Raw genomic sequence first — 21801 nt, 5'->3', positions numbered from 1 at the left:
TTACTCCATGTGCTGGACAGTAAGGAGTAAGGGCTTCAGAGGGGATAAGCTGGCTTTGCTGGGGATGGAGGTGACCGAGGACAGGTGGGAGGTCTTGGTTCAGTCCAGGAACCATCTGACTGCAGAGGCTGAGACAGCTGGCCCTGTGCGTCTGGCACGCACCAACATGAAGGACCCTACTCCCCATCGCTTCCATTCGCTGTATATGTCATTCATCCTGCTTGAAACATATCAGTGCCTCAGCCAAGCTGGGACAACGAACACATGATGAACACGACCCACTGGCTACTGACCCACAGGTAGAAAAACGCAGACAGTCAAAGTGAACTCCACAAATACCCCGTGGCTGAAAATACTTTGTTTCCAGCACCCAGAGGCAATCTTCAAATTTTTCACCAACAGAAAAAAGATTCAACTTTATCGGATAATTTATACACCATGAATAATTCAAGCACTCTTAATAAACAGATGAACCAAGAAAACCCACAAGGAGCACATATTACAAGGTTCCTTGTCAGTGGACTGCAATATAAACTTGCTTATATCTGACAAATGTCACTCTGCTGATTTCAATTTAATTACTCCCAATTCATACCAGTCTGAAAGCAAAATAACTTTTTTAAATTTCCCAAAGGATAAAAATACTGTTCAGTTCAGAAACATCAGCTTTTTAATGGATTCTTCATCCATATTATTTTTCAATAATTTTCTTAAATCATTTAAAATCACACATACTTGCCAAATTGCACACAGTAATAATTCAGAGATAATTGATCTCAGAATGACTCTACCAAAAATGAAGAAAAAATGTCTCTGAACTTCTAACATACTGAAACTGCATTCTAGATTGCAGAAAATATTTTCAAATTGGTTCAGAGTCGAGAAAGTGTGTCTGCTAGTTAGCACATATATTTTTCTTTGATGAAACCACAAAACGTACATCAATTCTTGGATTCATAGAACTTAGGCCCAGAGGAATGAGCCAATTATCTGGTCTGACCTCTGTATAGGATGAGTTATTAAGTTTCATTCATTAGCCCCTTTATTGAGCTACAGAAGCAGTGACTCACTTCCAGCTGAAACTTCAACAGTATATCAGCTTTCAACTATTAGTCCTTAACAACCCTTTACTTCACTAGTCCTTCACTGCCACTATCCCTTTATGGTCAAGTTTATATATGACATCAAGTCACTTTCTTTGAGGTGCTCAACGCCTGTCACTGTATATTCTTCACCTATTTCCACAGTTCCTTCCCGTGCCTTCTTCAGTTTTCGATGTTGTTTTTAAAACAAAGAAATACATTCTTTAAAGAAAGGCAAAAAGCACCTATTTTTGTTACCCTGTTGTTTATACACTCGAAGACTACAATCAGCTTTAGACTATAGCCTCCCTAGATGCTTCAGCTTTACACCAAATGTTTGGAGGAAGCAACAGCAGCATCACAAGAAACTTGGTTTTGCAGCCAGGTGGATTGCTTCAGTAAAGCAAAGTAAGCTTTCTCTTGCAAAGTAAGCAATGCCTCTTCCTTTAGCTAAGGCTTCCTAAAGGAAACTCAGCATCCCTGATGTAGAAGATAATTTCCACTGGAGCTGGCAGTGAGTATCCCATACAGGCACGGATCTGTATGATATGAAACAGTCTCTGAAAAGATGTCTGCAGAGTTTAACTTCCTATAGTTTTTAGCAGTACAACTGCTTACTTCAGCGCAAGCAGCAGGCACCACTTAGAGAGTTCACTCGTGTTAGCAGATATCTGCGCTGGGGTGCTTCCCCGTAGCAAATTACCGTGCTTGGCCCAGAAAGAGGCAACATGTACACCGTGTGAAGGGAAGAAACAAAGCTAATGTGACCTGCAATACTGTAGCTGCTGCTCCTGGAGCGAGTCCTTGGGTCACACATGGCTCCCTGCAGCTTGCTACCTAATGATAAATGCTCAGGAGAAAAACGGCTGGCGAACTGGTGCACCCTGTGTTCGAAGAGACAGAAGGCAGGTTTAAAACATGCCAGGTGTGATGCAGAGATCTTCAGGTTAACTGTTCATAAGCTACTTCTGAAATCTCCCGAGGGACTTCGCTTATTAGCATATTCCTTATTAGTGCAGAGCCCAGCTAATGCAGCTCTGCTACCTGCAGGACTCGCTGTGGTGGGGAAACGCCCAAACATCTGCGGCAGCAGCACAGCAAAGGCCCAGTCCTCTCATAGGTCTCACTGGAAATAAGCACGTTAGGTAAGTGAAGTGGCAGGAAAACCCATCCCTGAAGGAAAGAAATCTCTGGGCCAGCTGGGGTAAAGTCTGCACTTAGCTCTTTGAACGTTTCCAGCTGCATGGCTGTTAAGAAAAAGAGGAGACAGACTCTTTTCTCTTCTCAGCTGTCACTAATAGACTGAGCCTAACAGCGAGTCCTCTGTGCCAGCTTCTAAGATGTATGTAAAGCAGTCTTTATAGTCTGAAGATCAATCATAGAATCATATAATAGTTTGGGTTGGAAAGGACCTTAAAGATCATCCAGTTCCAACTCCCCTGCCATGGGCAGGGACACATCCCACTAGACCAGGCTGCCCAAGACTCCATCAAACCTAGCCTTGAACACCTCCACGGACGGGGCAGCCACAAGTTCCCTGGGCAACCTGTGCCAGTGCCTCACCACCCTCATAATGGAGAAGTTCTTCCTAATGTCCAGTCTAAATTTGCCCTCTCCAGTTTATACCCATTCCCCCTGGTCCTGTTCCCACAAGTCTTTATAAATAGTCCCTCTCCAGCTTTCCTGTAGGCCCCCTTCAGGTACTGGAAGGTCGCTATGAGATCTCCTCAGAGCCTTCTCTTCTCCAGGCTGAACAAGCCCAACTCTCTCAGCCTGTCCTTGTAGGGAAGGTGCTCCAGCCCTTCGATCATCTTTGTAGCCCTCCTCTTGACCCATTCCAACAGCTCCATATTCTTCTTGCATCAAGGATTCCAGAACTGGACACAATACTCCAGATGAGGTCTCACAAGAGAGGAATAGAGGGGCAGAATCTCCTCCCTCGCCCTGCTGGCCACATGTCTTTTGATGAAGCCCAGTACATGGTTGGCCTTCTGGGCTGTGAGCACACATTGCCAGCTAATGTCGAGCTTATCAACCAGTACACCCAAATCCTTCTCTGCAGGGCTACTCTCAATCACATCATCCCCCATCGTGTACTGAAAACGGGGATTGCCCCAACCCAGGTGCAGGGCCTTACACTTGGCCTTGTTGAACCTCATGAGGTTCACATAGGCCCACTTCTCCAGCCTGTTCAGGTCCCTCTGGATGACATCCTGTTCTTCTGGTGTGGCAACTACACCACTCAGCTTGGTGTCATCCACAAACTTGCTGAGGGTGCACTCAATCTCACTGTCAATATCATTGATAAAGATATTAAACAGCACCGGTCCCAGTACGGACCCCTGAGGGACACCACTTGTCATGGATCTCCATCTGGACTTTGAGCCATTGTCCACTACTCCTTGAATATGACCATCCAATCAGTTCAAAATCATGATCAAAATCATTTATAAAATTATTTTACATATAAACATTTCTTTTACACTTTCCCCTCTCAAAAATACTGTTAAGTGGATATGTAAAACCTCTAAAATCAGGCTGTCATCTTTGGATGCAAGCCATGTTTGAGATATCTCGCCCAGACAGGCGGATGTTTCACAAAGTTCTAGCCATCTAAATCTAGGAAACTCTGTAATGAAAACTATTTTGCAATCTTATCTACAGTTGTTGTCACCTATATCCTTTATAATAGACATATTTATAATACATGGGAATGTATAATATATTAACCTAGATAGCAGTAAGTCAGACAAAATAAGAACCAGCAAGGCATAAATCCAGAGCAGATTTTAGATTCTGCCTTTTCCAGAGAGTAATAGCTGTTTGACTGGCTTTGCAAATGACGGATTACACATGCACACAAAACTCGGAATTCTGAGCAAAATGAGTGGTGTGATTCTTGAAGAAAATGTGGCCATCACCTCAGGCTAATTTTCCCTCTACCTGCTTGCTAAAGGCAGTATTAATCAGAATGTGTGGCATTGGAAACTATTTCATTCTGAAAGACTGCTGTGAAAGCATTTGAATCTTACCACGACCCCCACAAATCCCCAGTTCCGAGGCCAATTTCACCAAATGTACAGCTAGTCCATTCCCCTACAAATATGCTTCCCAGATGAGTTTGCACAGCCTTTATTACGAGCATCATTTGATGACTCCCTGGTTGCCACCCAGTTCAGACTCATTACAGCACTTCCACTGCTGCCCAGCTGAACAGCAGCTATCATTTGCAAACATTAGCAGCACTACAACACCCTGTCTGAAGAAGAGAAAAATACAATATGCCATAATTCATTCAAACCTGACAAATAATACCAGCTAAACAGCAAAACTTCCATGTCATCTAAGTGCAAAGTGCTTTTTAAAAATTCTTTTTATATTAAGGCAATATAAAAAGACGCTTTATATATACGCTTTATATTGTAGCGTATCAGAAGTAGTAATCACTGGTAAGATCCTCACCAGCTCAAGCAGCTGAGTGCCTCAGATAAGTAAGTGGGCAGCTAAGGAGTCACCTGAGGAGCCTGCAATAGCAGCACAGCACATTGCTGCTCCGAGATGCACAGGCTGCCTTGGGAAAGGACAGAGCTGAGAAGGAGATGGAAGCACGCCCCACCTGGCCAGGGCTCACAACTCCGGCAGGCAGAGGAGCTAGAGCAGGGATAACAGGCATTTGATCAATGTTGACTAATGGTGATACTCACAGAATCTGAACTGATGGTTATGAGACGAAGTTCCCCCCACAGCCACCCAGAAACTCAGGATGGGCATACAGGTACATGTGTATGTACACTCCTGAGAGCTGGGGTAGCAACAGCCTTTTGGAAACTGAGGCCATGTAAGATCAGCTGTGAGAATTCTAAGTGTCCCGAATGCCAAAGCAGTAGAGGAAAAGCCTGGGGAAATCACAACGTGGAGTAGTAGATTAAATCCTAGCCCCTGCTCTCCAGAGTTTTGCCATTTGTTTGAATGGAGATTTTAACTATACAGTTTAGATACTTGGAGCAACTGTATTAAAGATAGTTCACAGAAGAAAAACAGTAGTTGCTTAGAACCCTCTGCTTCTTTACAATGTATAGACGCCACAAAGAGTAGTCTATACATTTTCTTTAAAGTCAGTCCTTTTCTGCCTTATTTACTTGAAAGACCTTCTTGATGAGCAGGGAGCAAGGATAACTATGACACGATGACAGTGACCTCTGCTAGAGGAAAAGAAAACATTTTTGATCAAACGGGTTAAAACTGCTTGTCTGTAATCTTAAATTCTATTTTGTATGCATACCATATAAATAGCTGGAAGAAAAGATATGCTTATTAAGGACCAAAATTTTTCAGGCTTTCAATTACAGAGGAAAAAAACCCACCTAGCTAATCATGTTTAAGTCCTCTGAGAGATCCTAAAGAGGGAAGAAAAGACGGCATTTCCAATATTTTTTGGATATAGAAACTGAGCAGGGAAAAAAAAAATCTTTCAAGTGGTCCTGAATAATCATGCTGAAGCAAAAGCAAGTAAAAGCATTATCTTTTAGTTCCTTTACTGATCACATTACTGTACAAGGCATCTTTTACAGGAGCATGATGAATGAGGACGCAGAGCTTCCAGCTCTTCCTGGGGCTGCACTACACGGGGTAAGAGACATGCCCCTTTCCATGCACGTCCTCAGCTGCCTCCTCCTGCTCTCTTCTGACCCTCCCTGCTCTCTTGTTCAGCAGGAGAGGAAGCAATTGGCCAAGTGGTCTGACTTTTGCTGATCCCTTTCAGCAGAGTAGGTGCTGTGTTAGAGCCCAGCAGATCAAAGCGCAGCTTGTGTAGGAGGCCAATGCCACCATAACACATTCACCTGAGCCAGGCAGCACATCCAGGCTGGTGCTTCCCACTGCCTCCCATCCAACAGCAGCCAACACCCTTGTTCTGGAAAGCAAAAGCACTTTTTTTTCCTCACAGCTGTAAGTCAAGAAGTCACCTAGTTTACTCAAGCAAGGTTACAAGGATTTCTATGTGTAGCAGTTCAGCAATAAGCTAATATCCACCTTACAATTTCTATTTTGCTGCTAGAGTTATCTCCAAAAGTTGCCTATGTAGAGATCTGAAGCACAAATAAAACAAAGAAATAAAGAAGGAATCTAGAAAAAGTTGTAGCAAATCTTGTCAATATCAGATCCCTAACTGCATCGCTATATCACTGCTTCATTCCAGGAGCTCACAACCTTCCATCATTCAAATATTCTGGGTGCCAAGTTGCTAGAAGACAAGTGATGTCCAAAGCACATTTTTTTTCCTCTACAAACTCCTTTTCAAGAAGCTGCTCTGATACAGCAGATAAAAGCCAGCACTGCAAGGATAGAGATGTGCTTCCATTCCCCTCTCTGTCTTGCGGGTCTCCTGAGACGCCCAGGGCAGGGGCACTGAACTCTCATAGACTCCTCCTTTGGGCAACTACATACCAGTTAGCAGAACTGCTGTCAATGAAGGACAAGACCTTTTACCCTTCCAGGCTGCAAATTAGCAACTGTCAAGAAAGCCTAATGACACACAGCCCTAGCTTAAGAAAAAGCACTATAGAAATGTCAATCAATTCTATCAATACCAGGTGCTGTATCTGAAATGAGCCGCTGGTGGCAAAAAGGGCAGCAGCATCGCTGAGGCTCTCCAGCAAATACAGACTGTACAGTGGGAAAACCACTAACCCCAATATAGCCCTTGCATTTAAAAGTGGGCTAGCAAGACTGATGCTGAGAGGCTCCGGCATCACAAGAAGCCAATCTGAAATACCTGGTGAAAAGAAAGAGATTTCCCATAGTACCCACACAATCGTCTTCATTAAACTTGATTCTGTGTCAAGTTTTCCAGATTGTACTTGCAAAACCTCTCAAAACAACCATGTCAGGTCCATCCCATGACAGCATCTCTTTCTGCCTATCATACTGCCAAAACATGTATGAAAAAAACAAAATATGCAGTACCTAGGTAAGTTTGAATCCTTGAAAAACACTAATGGTTGTTTGATTTCAAGGAGAGGAGAAAAGAAGCTGGCAAGTAAGGTTCACTAAGTGGAGGAAACAGGACATGGCCTAAAACTGAATGACAAAAATGCAGCCAACAAAATACATGTTTTCAAAGAATACGCTATTGCTAGCAGATCCAAGTCCAAGAATAATTTAGGGAAGGAATACACAGCCACCAGACACTCATGATACACAGTACATCAATGGACAAGAAACCTGTCTTAACCAATACAGCAAATTGGATGTGGCTCCCTGCATCTTTCATGGACCACCAGCTGCCATCTGTATGTTTCCATATTCATCTGTCATTATCACACATGTATAATTGTCACAAGCTTCACAAGGCCACCTCTCACAGAGGTCCCAGACTGCCTTCCACTTAAAAATCAACTGCAAAAGCAGAGTCCCCATGGACTGAGTCTTTGTTAGCTCTAATTCAGGGAACAGCAATTTTTTTGATAGGTTAAGCAGCAGATAAATATGACCCTAAAATGCTTAGAAAAAAACAGTAGTAACTGTAGTATTTGGGATAATATTTTTAATAACACCAAAGTATTGCTTGATTTTGCCTTTTAAAATAAGTTAATAATTATACCAAAAACAAACAAAAAATTATAAAGAAAATCAGGTTCTTTTATTTTGAAAACGCAATGGCATCCTGTTCCAGTTTCAAAACATTTTTGATTCTGTTATAAAATGAAAATATCATCTAAACTTAAAGAGTTTTTAGTTTGATCCATCAGCATTTTCTGAAGAAAAAAGAAAAAAAAATATGCCAAAAAAGTGTTGGTCAGCTCTTGTAAAGATGTGCTTTTAAGGATTCCCAGCTGGGCTGGCTGGAGGCATGAAATATTAAATGCTTTAAAAGGGAAACAAGCCTAAGTACTTTTCTGTGCATTCATATAAGAAGACCCTCATTTTTTTGCCTTTCTTACCTCAAAAAACAGTGACACATATATTGACAAATGGGAATACTTGCAGGTTAACGCCAAAATTCTGGTTTGCCACTATGTCAAGCAGTAGGATGCTCTAAACCCACAAATCTTTAACAAGTCGCTATTAGCTGTGAAGTACTATTATTCTGAATTCCTGGTAGCTTGCCACTTTAAACTAGCAACTAGATAAGATTAGACGAGAGGTGGAGTTTTTTTCACTATTTGGTCATTCTTGTGCATTTATGAAAGGAATTTTCTAGATTTAAAACATCCCAGGTAAAATACTGTAAAAATTAAACACAAAACACTATGGTAAACAACAGAGAGACACAGAATTATGTTGACTGATGAACTGCAGCCTTACATAATTCTGTCTCCCAAACATGAATGAATGCAAAGCACTTCTTCCATAAGATACAATCTCAACAACTCCAGTGACCTGAACCACAGAAATGATGATCAATATTTTACCCAGACATCCATTATAGGAATCCGCCTGGACACTCCTGTCCCGAGCAAGGAGCTCAGTTCTCCTGAATCAATTAATTTACATTTACTTATGTGCATCCCCATCTATTACAGCACTGATTTAGTAAATCCCTTTGGAAATTAAATCTCAATATTAAACCTACAACTTCAACACGTGAGCTGGCAGAATTCATCAGTGACACAGGGATATTCCCCAGCTACAGGAAACAGGAATTTATTCAGATCAGGCTTATTGCTGGAAGTGTTTCCTTAGCACTCAGGCTGCTTAACTGTGCTGAAGTGTGTGGCATGCACACTACATCTCAATAATAAAACGTTTTCGTATAAACAAAAGTGTTCCAGTTCCTGGCTCTGACCAGGAGCTAAACGCCTCATGCCGCTCAGTGGGGCTGGTCCATCGTCTTCCGAAAGAAACATTTGCAGATGGCTAGAACAAAAATCTCAAGACACACTCATTCAAAAGCAAACTTTCCACTCTGTATTTTGAGTATAGAAAATATTGAACTAATTAAAAGCAGTCTAACATAGAAATTGAACTATTTTTGTTGCCTTTATGCCAGGGCAAAGGTATGTATAGCCCAAATGAGGACTCAGCACTCTGTGAACTCCAAAGGAAGAGCCAGGGGCTCAGCAAATCCTACTGATTTGCCATAGCAAGCTCAGCTCACTAATTTTGACTGAACGTAAAGGGGATGGGCAAGACCAATTTTGTCAAAAAAATGTCTGATGAGCAGCAGCAAACTGCTGAATTTTATGTCAATGTTCTTCTTAAACAACTTGGCTCCAGGAAGTATGAGATTGAGTAAGAATCAAAGCTTTCACTTAAAAGAAAGAAGTTTCTAGCCTCCATGACTGCAGCATAAAAGCTGCCCAGAGCCTCCTGTTTCAGCACGTCACCATCCTATCAACACAAAATGCTAATATCACAGCCTAGCTTAAAAATGAGATTTTAGTCAGTTTTAATACCACATGTGGGCTTTTAAAAAACAAATGCTCTCTCTTTAGGTGTCTGACAGATGCATTTCCCCTCCTCCCCACCTTTACCAAACAGGCAGCAGTTTGGTTCAGGCTCCAGAGGAGTTAAAGGCCTTCCAGCAGCTGGGTCATAAGGTGAATAGCAATAAGGAGCCTCATATGCAATTTGACTACGAATCAACCACTTATATCCCATAAATACAACAGCATAAGTGAGCCTTCTTTGAGTCAGCATGGCTACATAGCGATGATCTCCTCTTGTGTCAGGATGCCTCTCAAGAGCGGTCCTCAAAGCAAGATCTACCAACAATAGATGGATGGTGAGACTTGTTTCAACCCTCCCCAGACAGCAGCTGGACTGCACGACCAGGCAGTTCTCCTCTTTTAAAGGGATTAGTTTTTTAGTCTAAATAAGTAACATTTTAAATAGAATAAATTATTTAGAGTTAGACTATTGTGTGACTCAGCATACTTTTGGCTTAAATAAGATTCTAGAGTTTTAATTTTGTGTGATTTAGTATACTGTTTGCTTAGCTTTCTTAGAATGAGTAGCGAGACTTGATCTGAAGCACTAGGCTACAAGCTGGGAATTTCAAGTTAAAAACTCTACTAGCGCGTACAACCTCTTCAGTCAAAACACAGCCTCCGGAATCAATGAGAATAGGAAAATACAGAGGCTTCAAAGACAGAGATTGCCAACACCAGCTGCACCAAGAAAGGAAAGCATCCTGTTGGATAGATAGTGAAGGAATCCAATGAGAAACAAGAAAGCCCCAGACTCAAAAAATTACTGCTGGACTGAAACATTGCAAAAGGGGGAACGTAAATTGTCTATAAGGGTATTATTGCCCAGGAATTTCTTGGTTCATGTAGGCCCCTCTCCATGGTGTCGACCATGCTGCTCTATCCTTCCATTGGAATTATTTTATGAAACCAGATACCTGAGAGTCTGCTTCACCAAACCTTGAATCCCGACTTGGGAGTGAACTGACACCTGGCAGCAGTGAGCAGAACATCCATACAGGAGGTGACTATACGTAATCACAAAGTTCTTTAGCTATAAACACATATAACCCAATTTCTCCTTATGTATATTCTCCATGCAGTAAGTTAATAGTGTGACCTTATCATCAAACTTTTTTAACTTGTACTTCTATTTAAACTGAGTCTTGTCTAAAAAAAGATCATTTGCGACAGGGTGGCCATGAATCATATTTTCAATTTCTTCACCACGAGGACTAGCCTTTTGTTTTCTGCCATCAGTGAGTGCTGGAACCTTTGTATGCTATTCTTGCTACTGGAGGGACCACATCAAATGCTGCAGGACTTAGAAAACTAGCAAACTGTAAAATCTTATGACATGTAGAGCCAGGTTTCCCTTTAGAAAGAATTTGTATCATCCTGTTCAAATACATGCACAGCATCTCAATTTGACACAAGCCAGTTACTATCCCCAGCTTCACACTAAAATAACTCAGCAGTAGCACTTCAGAAAGTCCAACATATTGAGCTACTCCAATTATTTTTAATAAAATCATGGCAAAAAAAAAAAGTAATTTTTGTTCAAGTTTTCCACCCCAGCAAAAGAACCTGAAATATTGCAAGACATAAATGAGCTCTCCATAATTTTGCAGAGAAAGAAAAGATACTTTTAGAGCAGTATACTTTGTTTAGAAACCCATAGTAAAACCTGGAGGAGCATGTACAGGCACCCAAACACAGAGTAAGTAGAATTCAGCACCAATATTCAAGAGGATAGTGATCCAAGAATCCCTGACCAACCCAGGTATGAGCAACAGCACCCCAGACAACATCCTGGGCTCTTGGTAAACACTTTCTTGAGAGCTCATAACCCTGTCTTCTTGAGCACTGAGAAACTGGGCTTTCCATGTACATGCATACTTCCCACATAAAGTGCGGGGGAACTACAAACCTGGCAGCTCTCTAAGTCCTTCAGAGCCTCATTTAAGTCCTAAGGGCCTGATTTACTACTTTTGCTCAGACTGAAATCCCTAACGCTACTCATGGCACAGCTTTAGGATTTGCTATGGTTTCAGTGATCATTGCTGTGAGCAATCCCAGCCCTAGACTCAAGCCCTGAGGTTAAACTCCTTTTTTCCAAACTAAGAAACTCTGAAACTAAACTATAGTGGCTCTGAAAATCTTAGGCATGTACACCCTAATTTTCATAGGATTTGCTTTGCAGCACCCAGAGGAAAGGAGCCCTGCAGCCCTCCCCTGAACAAAGCATTGTCGTAGGGCTCATCCAGGTCACTGGTGAAGATCTCCTTCTTGCTCCTCCTTGCTCCCCCGAGATTTGCAACACATCGATAGGACCCCAGAAAGTCAAACCTTCACCCCATGCTTCACAGGCACCAAGGCCATCAGGAGTCTCTTCTGACAAAGGACACAACACAGCTCCAGCAGGGGAGATAAGCCTATGGGAGCACCAGGCTCTGTGCTCTGGCAAGCAAGCTCTGCGTCAGGGATGCTTCCATTCACTGAACACCCTCCTCTGAAACTGGAATTTCCTACAGAGGCATACATGGCCTGCCTGAGATGGAGTTAATTTTCCCCATAGCGGGCCTCATAGTCCTATGTTTTGTATCAGTAGCCAAAAATGTGTTTTGGCTACTGCTGAGCAGTGCTCAAGGCTGCCTTTCCAACATCGCCCCCTCACCACCAGCAGGGGAGTGGGCAAGATCGTGGGAGGGCACCCAGGACAGCTGACCTCAGCTGACTAAAGGGATATTCCATATCATAGGACATCTGCTAAGCCATAAAAGCTAAAGGAAAAGAGTTGGAAGGGGACATTCGTTATTACATGCCTTCCAGAACAATTGCTACACACACTGAAAACCTACTTCCTGGGAAGTGGCTGGATACTACATGTTCATGGGAAGTACAGAATAAATCTTTTGTTTTCCTTTGTTTCCACGCACGGCTCTTGCTTTACTAAACTGCCTTTTATCTGGACCCATGATGGTTTTTTCCATTTCATTTTCTCCCCGCCTAGTCCTGCTAAGAAGGAGAGTGATAGAGTGGCTTGGTGGGCGCCTGGTGTTAAGCGAAGGTCAATCCACCAGAAGGAGGAAGCACTGGAGCAGCCTGGGCAGGTCTGAACTCTGTGGCAGCCTGTGACTCTTCTGTCTATTGTGTTATATAGTTCATATAAAATTCAACTTTTCCTTCTACTTTATCACAGAGGAGGTTTTGCTGCATTAATATATTTCAGCCACTTCACCATAAGACAGCAAAAAGAAGAAATCATTGTTCAATACTTCTAATTCCTTAACTTATATTGCTTTATTAATGCTTTACTCTGTGTGCAGTAAACTAAAAAGCACTGCTGCTGAAAATCCTCCTGGCAAAGAAAAAAAAAAAATTGAAGAACAGAATTTGGTGTGACTTGTTATTCAGAAATGAATGGTGAGGCTAAACAACAGCTTAGGAAATCTCACAAAGAGTAAGTATACATTTACAACAACCTCCAATAAGCAATGCTCTGAATACATGTAACAGCCTTTAAGGGGGATATAATAACTGTTGTGCTATCCACTGTCTTGATATAAGCTCACAAGAAAGAAGTGAATAATATAAATCTTACAATTCTTTTCAACCCAATGTGGTCACAGAAAACAAATCTTAGGTGGCAATCATTTTAAACAATATACCAAAAACAAAAAAAACTCTAAAACTTTAAATATATCATAGAATGTCTGAGATTTTTTTTTGCTGTAGGTCTACAGCCAATTGTCATCTAATATGAGCAGGGCCGAACTCCTCATCACTAAAGAATACACACAGGAATCAAATCCAGCCTGCCCTTTGTTCACATCACAGAAACACAGCATTTCTCTCTTGGATATGATGCTTACCATCTTCCAAGCAGGACTACACATCTCCTTCAGCAGCCTCCACATAGAAAAAGACTTTGTTTTGCAGCTCTGTAGGCCAGGAGAGGAAACAGAGCAGTGTTTTCTTCAGCAGCAATAGTTGTAAAGGCTGTTAGGTGCAGCCAGCAGTAGCTGCACCACCAATCACACTCAGTTCAGCTGTTTAACAGAACCGAAATGCAGAGTGCACATGTGTTCTGGGAAGGCAGAAAACATTTCCTTGCTAATTAGCATCGGAGCCTCCTACCTGGGGAGGCACTAAACTGCACTGATCATGAAAAATTAAACATCACCAATTGAAACAGAAGCATTTGCTCTCAGTGTCAGGCTTTGGCACCGTAACAGGAGATAAGACAGTCAATATCAAATAATGATCACTAGAAATGAAGAAGGCAAACTAGTCACAAACACCAGCTTAGCATGCAGAGTATTACACTGGTGACAAGTCAAGTATTTTGTTCTCAGATCTGTTTGTTAGAAGCAGTTTTGTGCATTCAGCAAAGAAATCAGAAGGGAATAGCAATTACAGAGAGCTGCTGCAGCTGAGCTTTTCAGACCATCATGCTAGTGTACCCCATTTCCCAGCAGGATGCTCCTATTGGGAAAGCCTGATATCTGCTTGACATTACTGCTCTTCCCACAGCGGTTCAATCAGTAGGACATTTCTGAGCAAAACTGTAATGATTCAACAGAGAAATGTTCCACCCGTACAGGGACAAGACGTTACCTCAGCAGAGCGAGCAGCTTCAGTGGATTTATTGCATATTATCCCACTGTGGTTATTTTTCCTCCCAGTTTTAATTTTGTAGCACATAGTGGTTCCTTGATATAAGAATAATTTGCATAACCAAGCACAGACTCATTTTGAAGCACACGTACAATAGCATCCAAACACCATGCTGTAAAGCTCAGCAGGGCTGGGTATGGCACATCAGGTTTCAGTGTTACTATTAAATCTTAATACTTCTGAGGGCTATGTAGTCTTAATTTTACTTATGTTTTTGCCACAGCACATCGTGCCATTTCAGTACAAAACAGATGAGAACCTGCACAGATTTATCTGATCTGTTCCTCTATCAAAGTTTCTGAATCCTGTTTTCTCTGGAAACCTAAGGGGAAAAGATAAGGCACAATATAGAAAAGCAAAAGATTAAAACACATTGCTGTGATTTTGTATTGTAACAAAAAGCGAAACACTAGGGCAGAAGATAGGGTAAAATGCTTGCTGTTCTCTCAGAGATGCAGAATGAAGACTCTTGGTAACTCACACACAAATTTGTTTGCTTCCTCACAGTCCCTCAAAATGCGTTGCCCTTTTTACCTTTTTCCTTTGTTATTATTTAATTTCCCTGCTGAAATATGGCAGGACATCACTGCATGCTTTATCTGTGTAGATGGCATTTAAAAAAAAAGTAATTTAAGAGAACAGCTGTCCCACATTTATCCCAATTTACAGTGGAAAGCAAGTTAACGATGGTGCTTTGTTATCTCAGCCTGTAACTCCACACCAAGTTCTGTAGTTAAAAGTACAAGCACTCAATGAGGGTATTACATCAGTCATTTAGAAACAGTACACATGCATAATTGGGGATACAGCTTCTGGGTTATGTTGGCTTTTGTGTAGCTCTCTGTCTATATCTGCAGTCCATCCTGTGGTCTGTTTGCTTTCTTGTATATGTAGCTTCTGTGATTGTCTTCAATGCTACATTTTCCTTGTGTTTTTTCTTCTTTTTAATTATTCAGTGCTGGAATTAATAAACAGCTTAGAAAATTAAAATGTCATGGCTTAGTGCAGAATCCATCAATTAATGAAGAAAGATGCAGGGCAATTTAAAGGTACATTTCCCAGTAGCAGGAGAGCTGATCCTTTTCCAGCTGGAATCCAAACCAAAAATATTCCATTGACTGCAACAAGAGCAAGTGGGCTTAAAAGACTCTCATGATTTTACAAATGAGGACAAAGTATTTTTCACAAACAGTGACAGAACTTGGAGCTTAAGCACTGTTTAAGAGCTATAAAGTGCACAATATGCTCAAAGGAATTAAATTTACTTTAAGAAAGCAATTTGCAGATCTCACCAAAAAATGTTACAACAATTTGATCCAAATATCCACGCGATCAAAGTATAAAAACATGCCAATCTCTCCCCTGTGTGTAATCTGTCCTATAATGAAACAAGTAAGGAAACAGGACAAAGGAAATAATTTATAGATTTTTCAGCTCTTTGAAGTACTTATTTTGGGCGTAATCAGAGAAGTGAATGAGCGCTCTAAAGGTCTAAGGGTAGTTTGAACTTTGCTTGATCAATTAGATTTGAGGAAATCATTGAGATTTGATAGAAGCAAGATATTCTTGTCAACTGGCTTCTAACATAGTTTCTCCCCACGAATGAGAATGCCATAATAACACATACAGAAGTATGCACAGGGCTTTGAAATAACCCTCACAAGTCAGCAAATCCTGAAATGCCTTTTCATTCAGCAGCAGAGAGAAACAAAAGATGGTAAAAATCATCACCACTGTCCCTCACATCCTGTCCAGTCTGGATGTAGAGGTGGCACTGTTTCAGTCTTGCAGTCCTCAGGATCTCCGTTCTCTGTAACTGCTCTCAACCGCCCAGCAGAGAAGAGGGATGGAGAAGATTTTCAGAAGAGGTGTCCTGGTCCCAGCTTGGGAACATTGACCTGCTGTAGGTGTCAAAGCCCAGACTGTGGTTCCAAAACTACATTTCCTTTCTGGGGATATCTGAAGCAATGCACACTAACTGTGCATATTAGAAAACCATAATTTCTGAGGGATCAATGGGAGATTATCCACTATATGAACATGAAGAGCTGCAAGTCAGCAAAACAGGTATTTCTTAGGAACTATATTCCTGTTCAGCTGAATTCCTGTGAGCTATGCCCAATATACTCTTGCTGCTAGAAATGAAAGTTTCCTTCTAGAAATAGGCCAGGCATTGTAGGCCTCACTGAAAATGATATTTTCTCATCTCACCTACTTATTACATTTAACCCCCTGACACATGCATTTTCTACTTTTTTTCATTCCCAAATATGCCCTCGGTTTCAGTTGCTCACAGGCAAACAGTCAAGTACTGTAGCCTTTAAACGAACACACAGTAAGAAATGGACACCACCTCAAAGAATTTACAGTAGGATGAGATTAAATGAAGTGTAGAGAAAATCCAAAATTGTGTGGAAGAAACAAAACAGTGAAATGCTTTGTCCCAGGTCACTGGACAGAAAAATAACATAGCGAGGGAAGCACTGATGGTTTCCTCATGCTCAGTTTAGCACTTTGTTTACTAGAAACTCTTCCTTTCTTTTGAGAACCCCATCCTTCTGGTGTTGAAAAAAAAGTATCTTATGTGATTGAAGAGAGAGTAGGCTCTATGGTCACTTTAATAAATCTGAAATTTTAAACACAGTGATGGCTAAAATTTAATTCCCCAGAACATCTCCAAAAACTGATGCTCTTTGCAGCTGGGAAAGAAGGGGGAGCATTCACACCAACACATGCATTAGGCACGCACAAAAGCATTTTCTGAGATGACAAAACATTTGCCATGTTTTTACTGAGAAAACACAGAATTGAAGTTACAGTGGAATTTATTATAGTCTGCCCTGACTCTGATAGTAATCAAGGACAGATAAATTAAATACAGCAGTGTTAATCCTTGAAGGCATATAGATATTTGATTAAGCAAAGTGCATTGATTGGTAAAAATTAATACTGACATCACAACCTGCATTGACGGCTGTCCCTATGTTTAACTAACATGACCTGAGAGACTCACGTTTTATTGAGGGTGGCTCTGCGTAGGGAGCTATTCCCCCTTCCTTTTCTGCTGTTTCCTTCCCATCTGTCATAGCAGGGCTCCGTGGCCATACCCTTCTGCTTACACCTCCACTACACACTGGCCTTTCTTTGTGCTGCAACAACGTGCAAAGAAAAAGATTGTTTAAAAAAAAAAAAAAAGAAAAAGAAAACACCCAAAAGGCATTTTGAAAAACAAGGAATGCAGTTGTTCACATCTTAAAACATGCCATAAAAGAGTAACATTTTGAAGAAAATTCAGACCTTGTGAATGGCCATCAGAGAAAGTCTGAAAAAGAAGAAGGTCTGAGAAAGAGTGCCAGGCCATGTGGCCTCTTCCCTATAGCATATCCATATTAGAGTCAGCTTTAGCCATCTGAAAGTTAAACACTCAGTTTTATCCAGTGATTTTAGTTCTGCAGTGGTCTCAGGTCTATGATCAATGGAGAAATGCAGATGTGCAGAAAGCTATTCAACCCACTGCTTTCGTTGCCTAACAAAAACAGGTTAGGAGCTGTTTTGCAGAGGTGCACATATCCTCAGCTTCAGCCCGCACTTACTATGGTTTCCCACCCATATAGTTAATTTCATTGTTATCACTGTTGACCACCAGCAGGAGTCAAGACTGAACACTGGGATCGGTGTAAGATGGAGAACAAGATGAATGGCAGATGGAGGCATGTGTGGCAGCTTGAGCGGTGATGGGCCAGCCACTGCCCTTCACTGAGCCCTCAGTGCCAGCAGTGCTCCCAGAGCACTTGTGCCAGGAGTGAAACAAGATTTTGGCTGTTCCCTTCACAAGTGTCTTGAGAGAACGGTGTCATTTGCCAGCATCTGGCTCAGTCTCGCACAGTTAAGGAATCAATACTTTTCTGCTATTAAGAGACACTGCACTACAGTCTTACAACTTCAACTCTTCTTCTCTTTCCCAGCACTGCTGTTTACATATTTTAAGATCATTTCCACAGATGTCTGTTTACATGTCTTATTTGAGCCTTATGGATAGAAAATCTAGTATTTCCAGTTCTCCAGCTATAAACTTCTCTGTCCTCAGCAGAGCTTGCAATACTTCCCAGTCCAGTATTACCTTCAAACTCAATTTATTTTTGTATTCACAGATCATTAGCTATAACCAGATTTAATGGGAATTCCCGTGGGAACCCAAAGGACACTATGCCTCAGTTTGAAGTATGACTATCTATGATTACCATTCCTGCCACGTCTGGTATGTCTGACATCAAAATGGCCCAAGAAAATTGATTTGGTGTAGTAGGCAAGACTAGGAGACTATGAAATATATCAATACAAGGAAAAATAATAATAATATTGTACATGTGCAAATGTCACCTTTAAAAATTACATTCATATTTTGTGATTTACCATTATTAAACCACATACATTTCTCATAAGTCCATAACTTTCAAGGTAACTTTTAATTTTTCCTTTAAGAGAATTAAACAATTACTTCACTATGGTCAGGATTTAATATAATCTAATGGCATATGCCACAATCCTTTTAAATCATTGCAGTATTTCCCTTCTTGACATGAAGATATTTCCAAAATTCCCATGACTGCTAAAAAAAATTGCAATTATTTAGTAAAGGTGTAAATAATTCCCCATTTTAGAGTATCTGTCTCTCATACTTGCAGGTATACGCATCTCCAGCCGTTGCGCACTCCCATTAGTGTAACTATTTATTCAGCATTTCATTAGCTACTTATCTGTGTATATCAGGTGCTATATTTGGAGGGGCAGCATAAAATGCACAGATGAACAATGAGTGGGAGAGAGAAATGAGAAATCTGCTAGGAAAAGAGTCAGAGGCAATATATTTTGAAATCTTTCCACATTCATTTCTGGGCTACTCAGAATAAATGTGAATGACTTACATACTGTGTATACATGTGACCTTATCAATATGGTGAGAAGGGTTACACCTTCAGCTCCAAAGCAGTTTGAGAAGAGCCCTTCCAATCAAGATCTCAGTCTTGCATTTTCTCTTTATAATCCACAACTGCTCCAGAGTTCGTGATTCTCATCACTGTCGGTATTCGCTTCAGTGCTGGAGCCAACACTTGTTATCCAAGTAAGGAAGGTTCTTCGCAGATATGAAACGTAAATGCCAAGCCTCACAATACCTTTTTGGACCAGAATTGACATTTTAACTTGTCTGCTTGGTTAATGAGTAGTTTAACTCCACTGTGACAGCAACCCTGAAATCAGTCTACAAAGTTTTCTCGTGTCCGTAAGACTACACTCATACTTCTTCTACTGGCCTCTGGTGTCATACCAATATAAAACAGATCTGATGTTGCCACTTATCACAAGCATGAAAAATATCATCCAAAGATTAAATATACAGCAACATAAAGCAGGGTGCACAATTATTCAGCACGCTGCTTGTTTGCTCTACAGATGTAACCCAGTGAACAGAATTTCACCTGATGATTTGGAATAGGCTTCAAACAGATGTCCACATTTCTCAAATGGCTGAGGCATGGTTTAATGTTAAGGTATAACATCAGCTAGATCCACACCATCATGACTTTGTAATATATTTTGTCTAGGATATGAAGTCATGAAAAATACTGCTCCAGAGTCAACTCCATTTTATTTCAAATCTGCTTCTGTTGTTGCCCCTGCTCCCGGGATCTGGTAGGGCTCTACAGAAACATCAGGTGTGTGGCTTCCCAAACAGAAAGACACCTAGAGAATATAGGTACCGAGGGAAATGCATATCCAGCACATAGGGGTATCATGGCACTACCCAAAAATCTGGAACAACATTTCAGGAATTTAAGTGCTTTCTTCCCCCTCGAATGTCAAAGATGCATCTACAGCTCTTCTCCTGGTATCTGAGGAACAGTACTGCAAGGGGTCAGAAGCCTAAATATGAGCAAAAATTAGCACCTGTATAGAAATAAGGTGCTTTTTGGTCTTTTACTGGTTTTATAATCATAGCATGTTTTGGGTTGGAAGGGACCTTAAAGATCATCATGTTCCACCTTTCACCCCTCCTCACCCCACCCCTGTCATGGGCAAGGACATCCCACTAGATCAGGCTGCCCAAGGCCCCATCCAACCTGGCCTTGAACACCTCCAGGGATGGGGCAGCCACAACTTCCCTGGGCAACCTGTGCCAGTGCCTCACCACCCTCATAATGAAAAAAATCTTCTTTATATCTAGTCTAAATCTGCCCCTCTTTAATTTATAGCCATCCACCCTTGTCCTGTCACTACAAGCCTTTGTAAAAAGTCCCTCCCCAGCTTTCTTGCAGCCCCTTTCAGATACTGGAATGTTGCTATAAGGTCTCCTCAGAGCATTCTCTTCTCCAGGGAGAGAATCCCCTCCCTTACCCTCCTGGCCACGCTTCTTTTGATGCAGCCCAGGATATGGTTGGCCTTCTGGGCTGCAAGCGCACATTGCTGGGTCATGTCGAACTTCTCATCTACTAGCACCACCAAGTTCTTCTCTGCAGGGCCACTCTCAAACACATCATCCCCCATCCTTCTTTGAAATCGCAGATTGCCCCTGCCCAGGTGCAGGACCTTGCACTTGGCCTTGTTGAACCTCATGAGGTTCACACAGGCCCACTTCTCCAACTTGTCCAGGTCCCTCTGGATGACATCCTATCCTTCCAGTGTGACAACTGCACCACTCAGCTTGATGTCATCAGCAAACTTGCTGAGGGTGCACTTGATCTTGCTCTTTGAATCATTGATGAAAATATTAAACAGCACCGGTCCCAGAATGGACCCCTGAGGGACACCACTTGTCACAGATCTCCATCTGGACATCAATCCATTGACCACTACTCTCTGAATATGACCATCCAACTAATTTCTTATCCACCAAACAGTCTACCCATCAAATCCATATCTTTCCAATTTAGAGAGAAGGCTGCTATGGAGGGACCATGTCAAAGGCTTTACAGGAGTCCAGATAGACCACATCCATTGGTTTTCCTGTGTCCATGGCTGTGGTCACCCCATCATAGAAAGCCACTAGGTGAGTCAGACAGGACTTGCCCTTGGTGAAGTCATGTTGGCTGCCTCTAATCACCTCCCCGCCTTCCATGTGCCTTATGATACTTCTAGGAGGATCTGTTTCATGATCTTCTCAGGCACAGAGGTGAGGCTGACAGGTCAGCAGTTCCCAGGGTCATCTTTTCTACCCTTCTTAAAAGCCCTATCTTTCCTAATGCTTTCCCATCAAACGTGGCTTTTGATATAGTGTCATGGCTACTTCGAAAATCTTAGGTATTACCAAGATCAGGGAGACTGCTCAAAGGGAGATGATAACTTTACAAGGAAGCCACAGAAGTAATGGAGAAAAGCATTTTAAAGACACAGCCCTGTCTCAGTTACCAGCATGAGCATCCATTTGGAGAGACAACCAAGTTCCTTTGTGAGAGCTGCCCCAAACAGCCCACGGCAGCACTGACCTTCCCACAGGGCAATGGGAACCCGCAGGATGTGTCTATCTAGCTCATAATCATCTCCTGCACCACCAGTGAAGAGGGCTCTGCTTCAACATGGCATCAGGACTAGATAACCTCCAGCACTCCCTCCCTGACAACACCATGCCATGAATC

At 41.7% G+C, this 21801-nt stretch overlaps 1 protein-coding gene across 6 annotated transcripts in view; it reads right to left on the bottom strand.

Annotated features, from left to right (window-relative positions):
- The window catches only part of MTUS2 (microtubule associated scaffold protein 2), a 317361-nt gene that overhangs the window by 256711 nt on the left and 38849 nt on the right, over window positions 1-21801 (bottom strand). The gene's annotated exons all lie outside the window — the stretch shown is intronic.

The sequence above is a fragment of the Cuculus canorus genome, chromosome 1 (assembly GCF_017976375.1).
Source record: "Cuculus canorus isolate bCucCan1 chromosome 1, bCucCan1.pri, whole genome shotgun sequence".
In the NCBI taxonomy this organism is placed as follows: Eukaryota; Metazoa; Chordata; class Aves; order Cuculiformes; family Cuculidae; genus Cuculus; species Cuculus canorus.
Note: the sequence above shows the minus strand (reverse complement) of the source record. Positions and strands in the feature narration are given on the sequence as shown.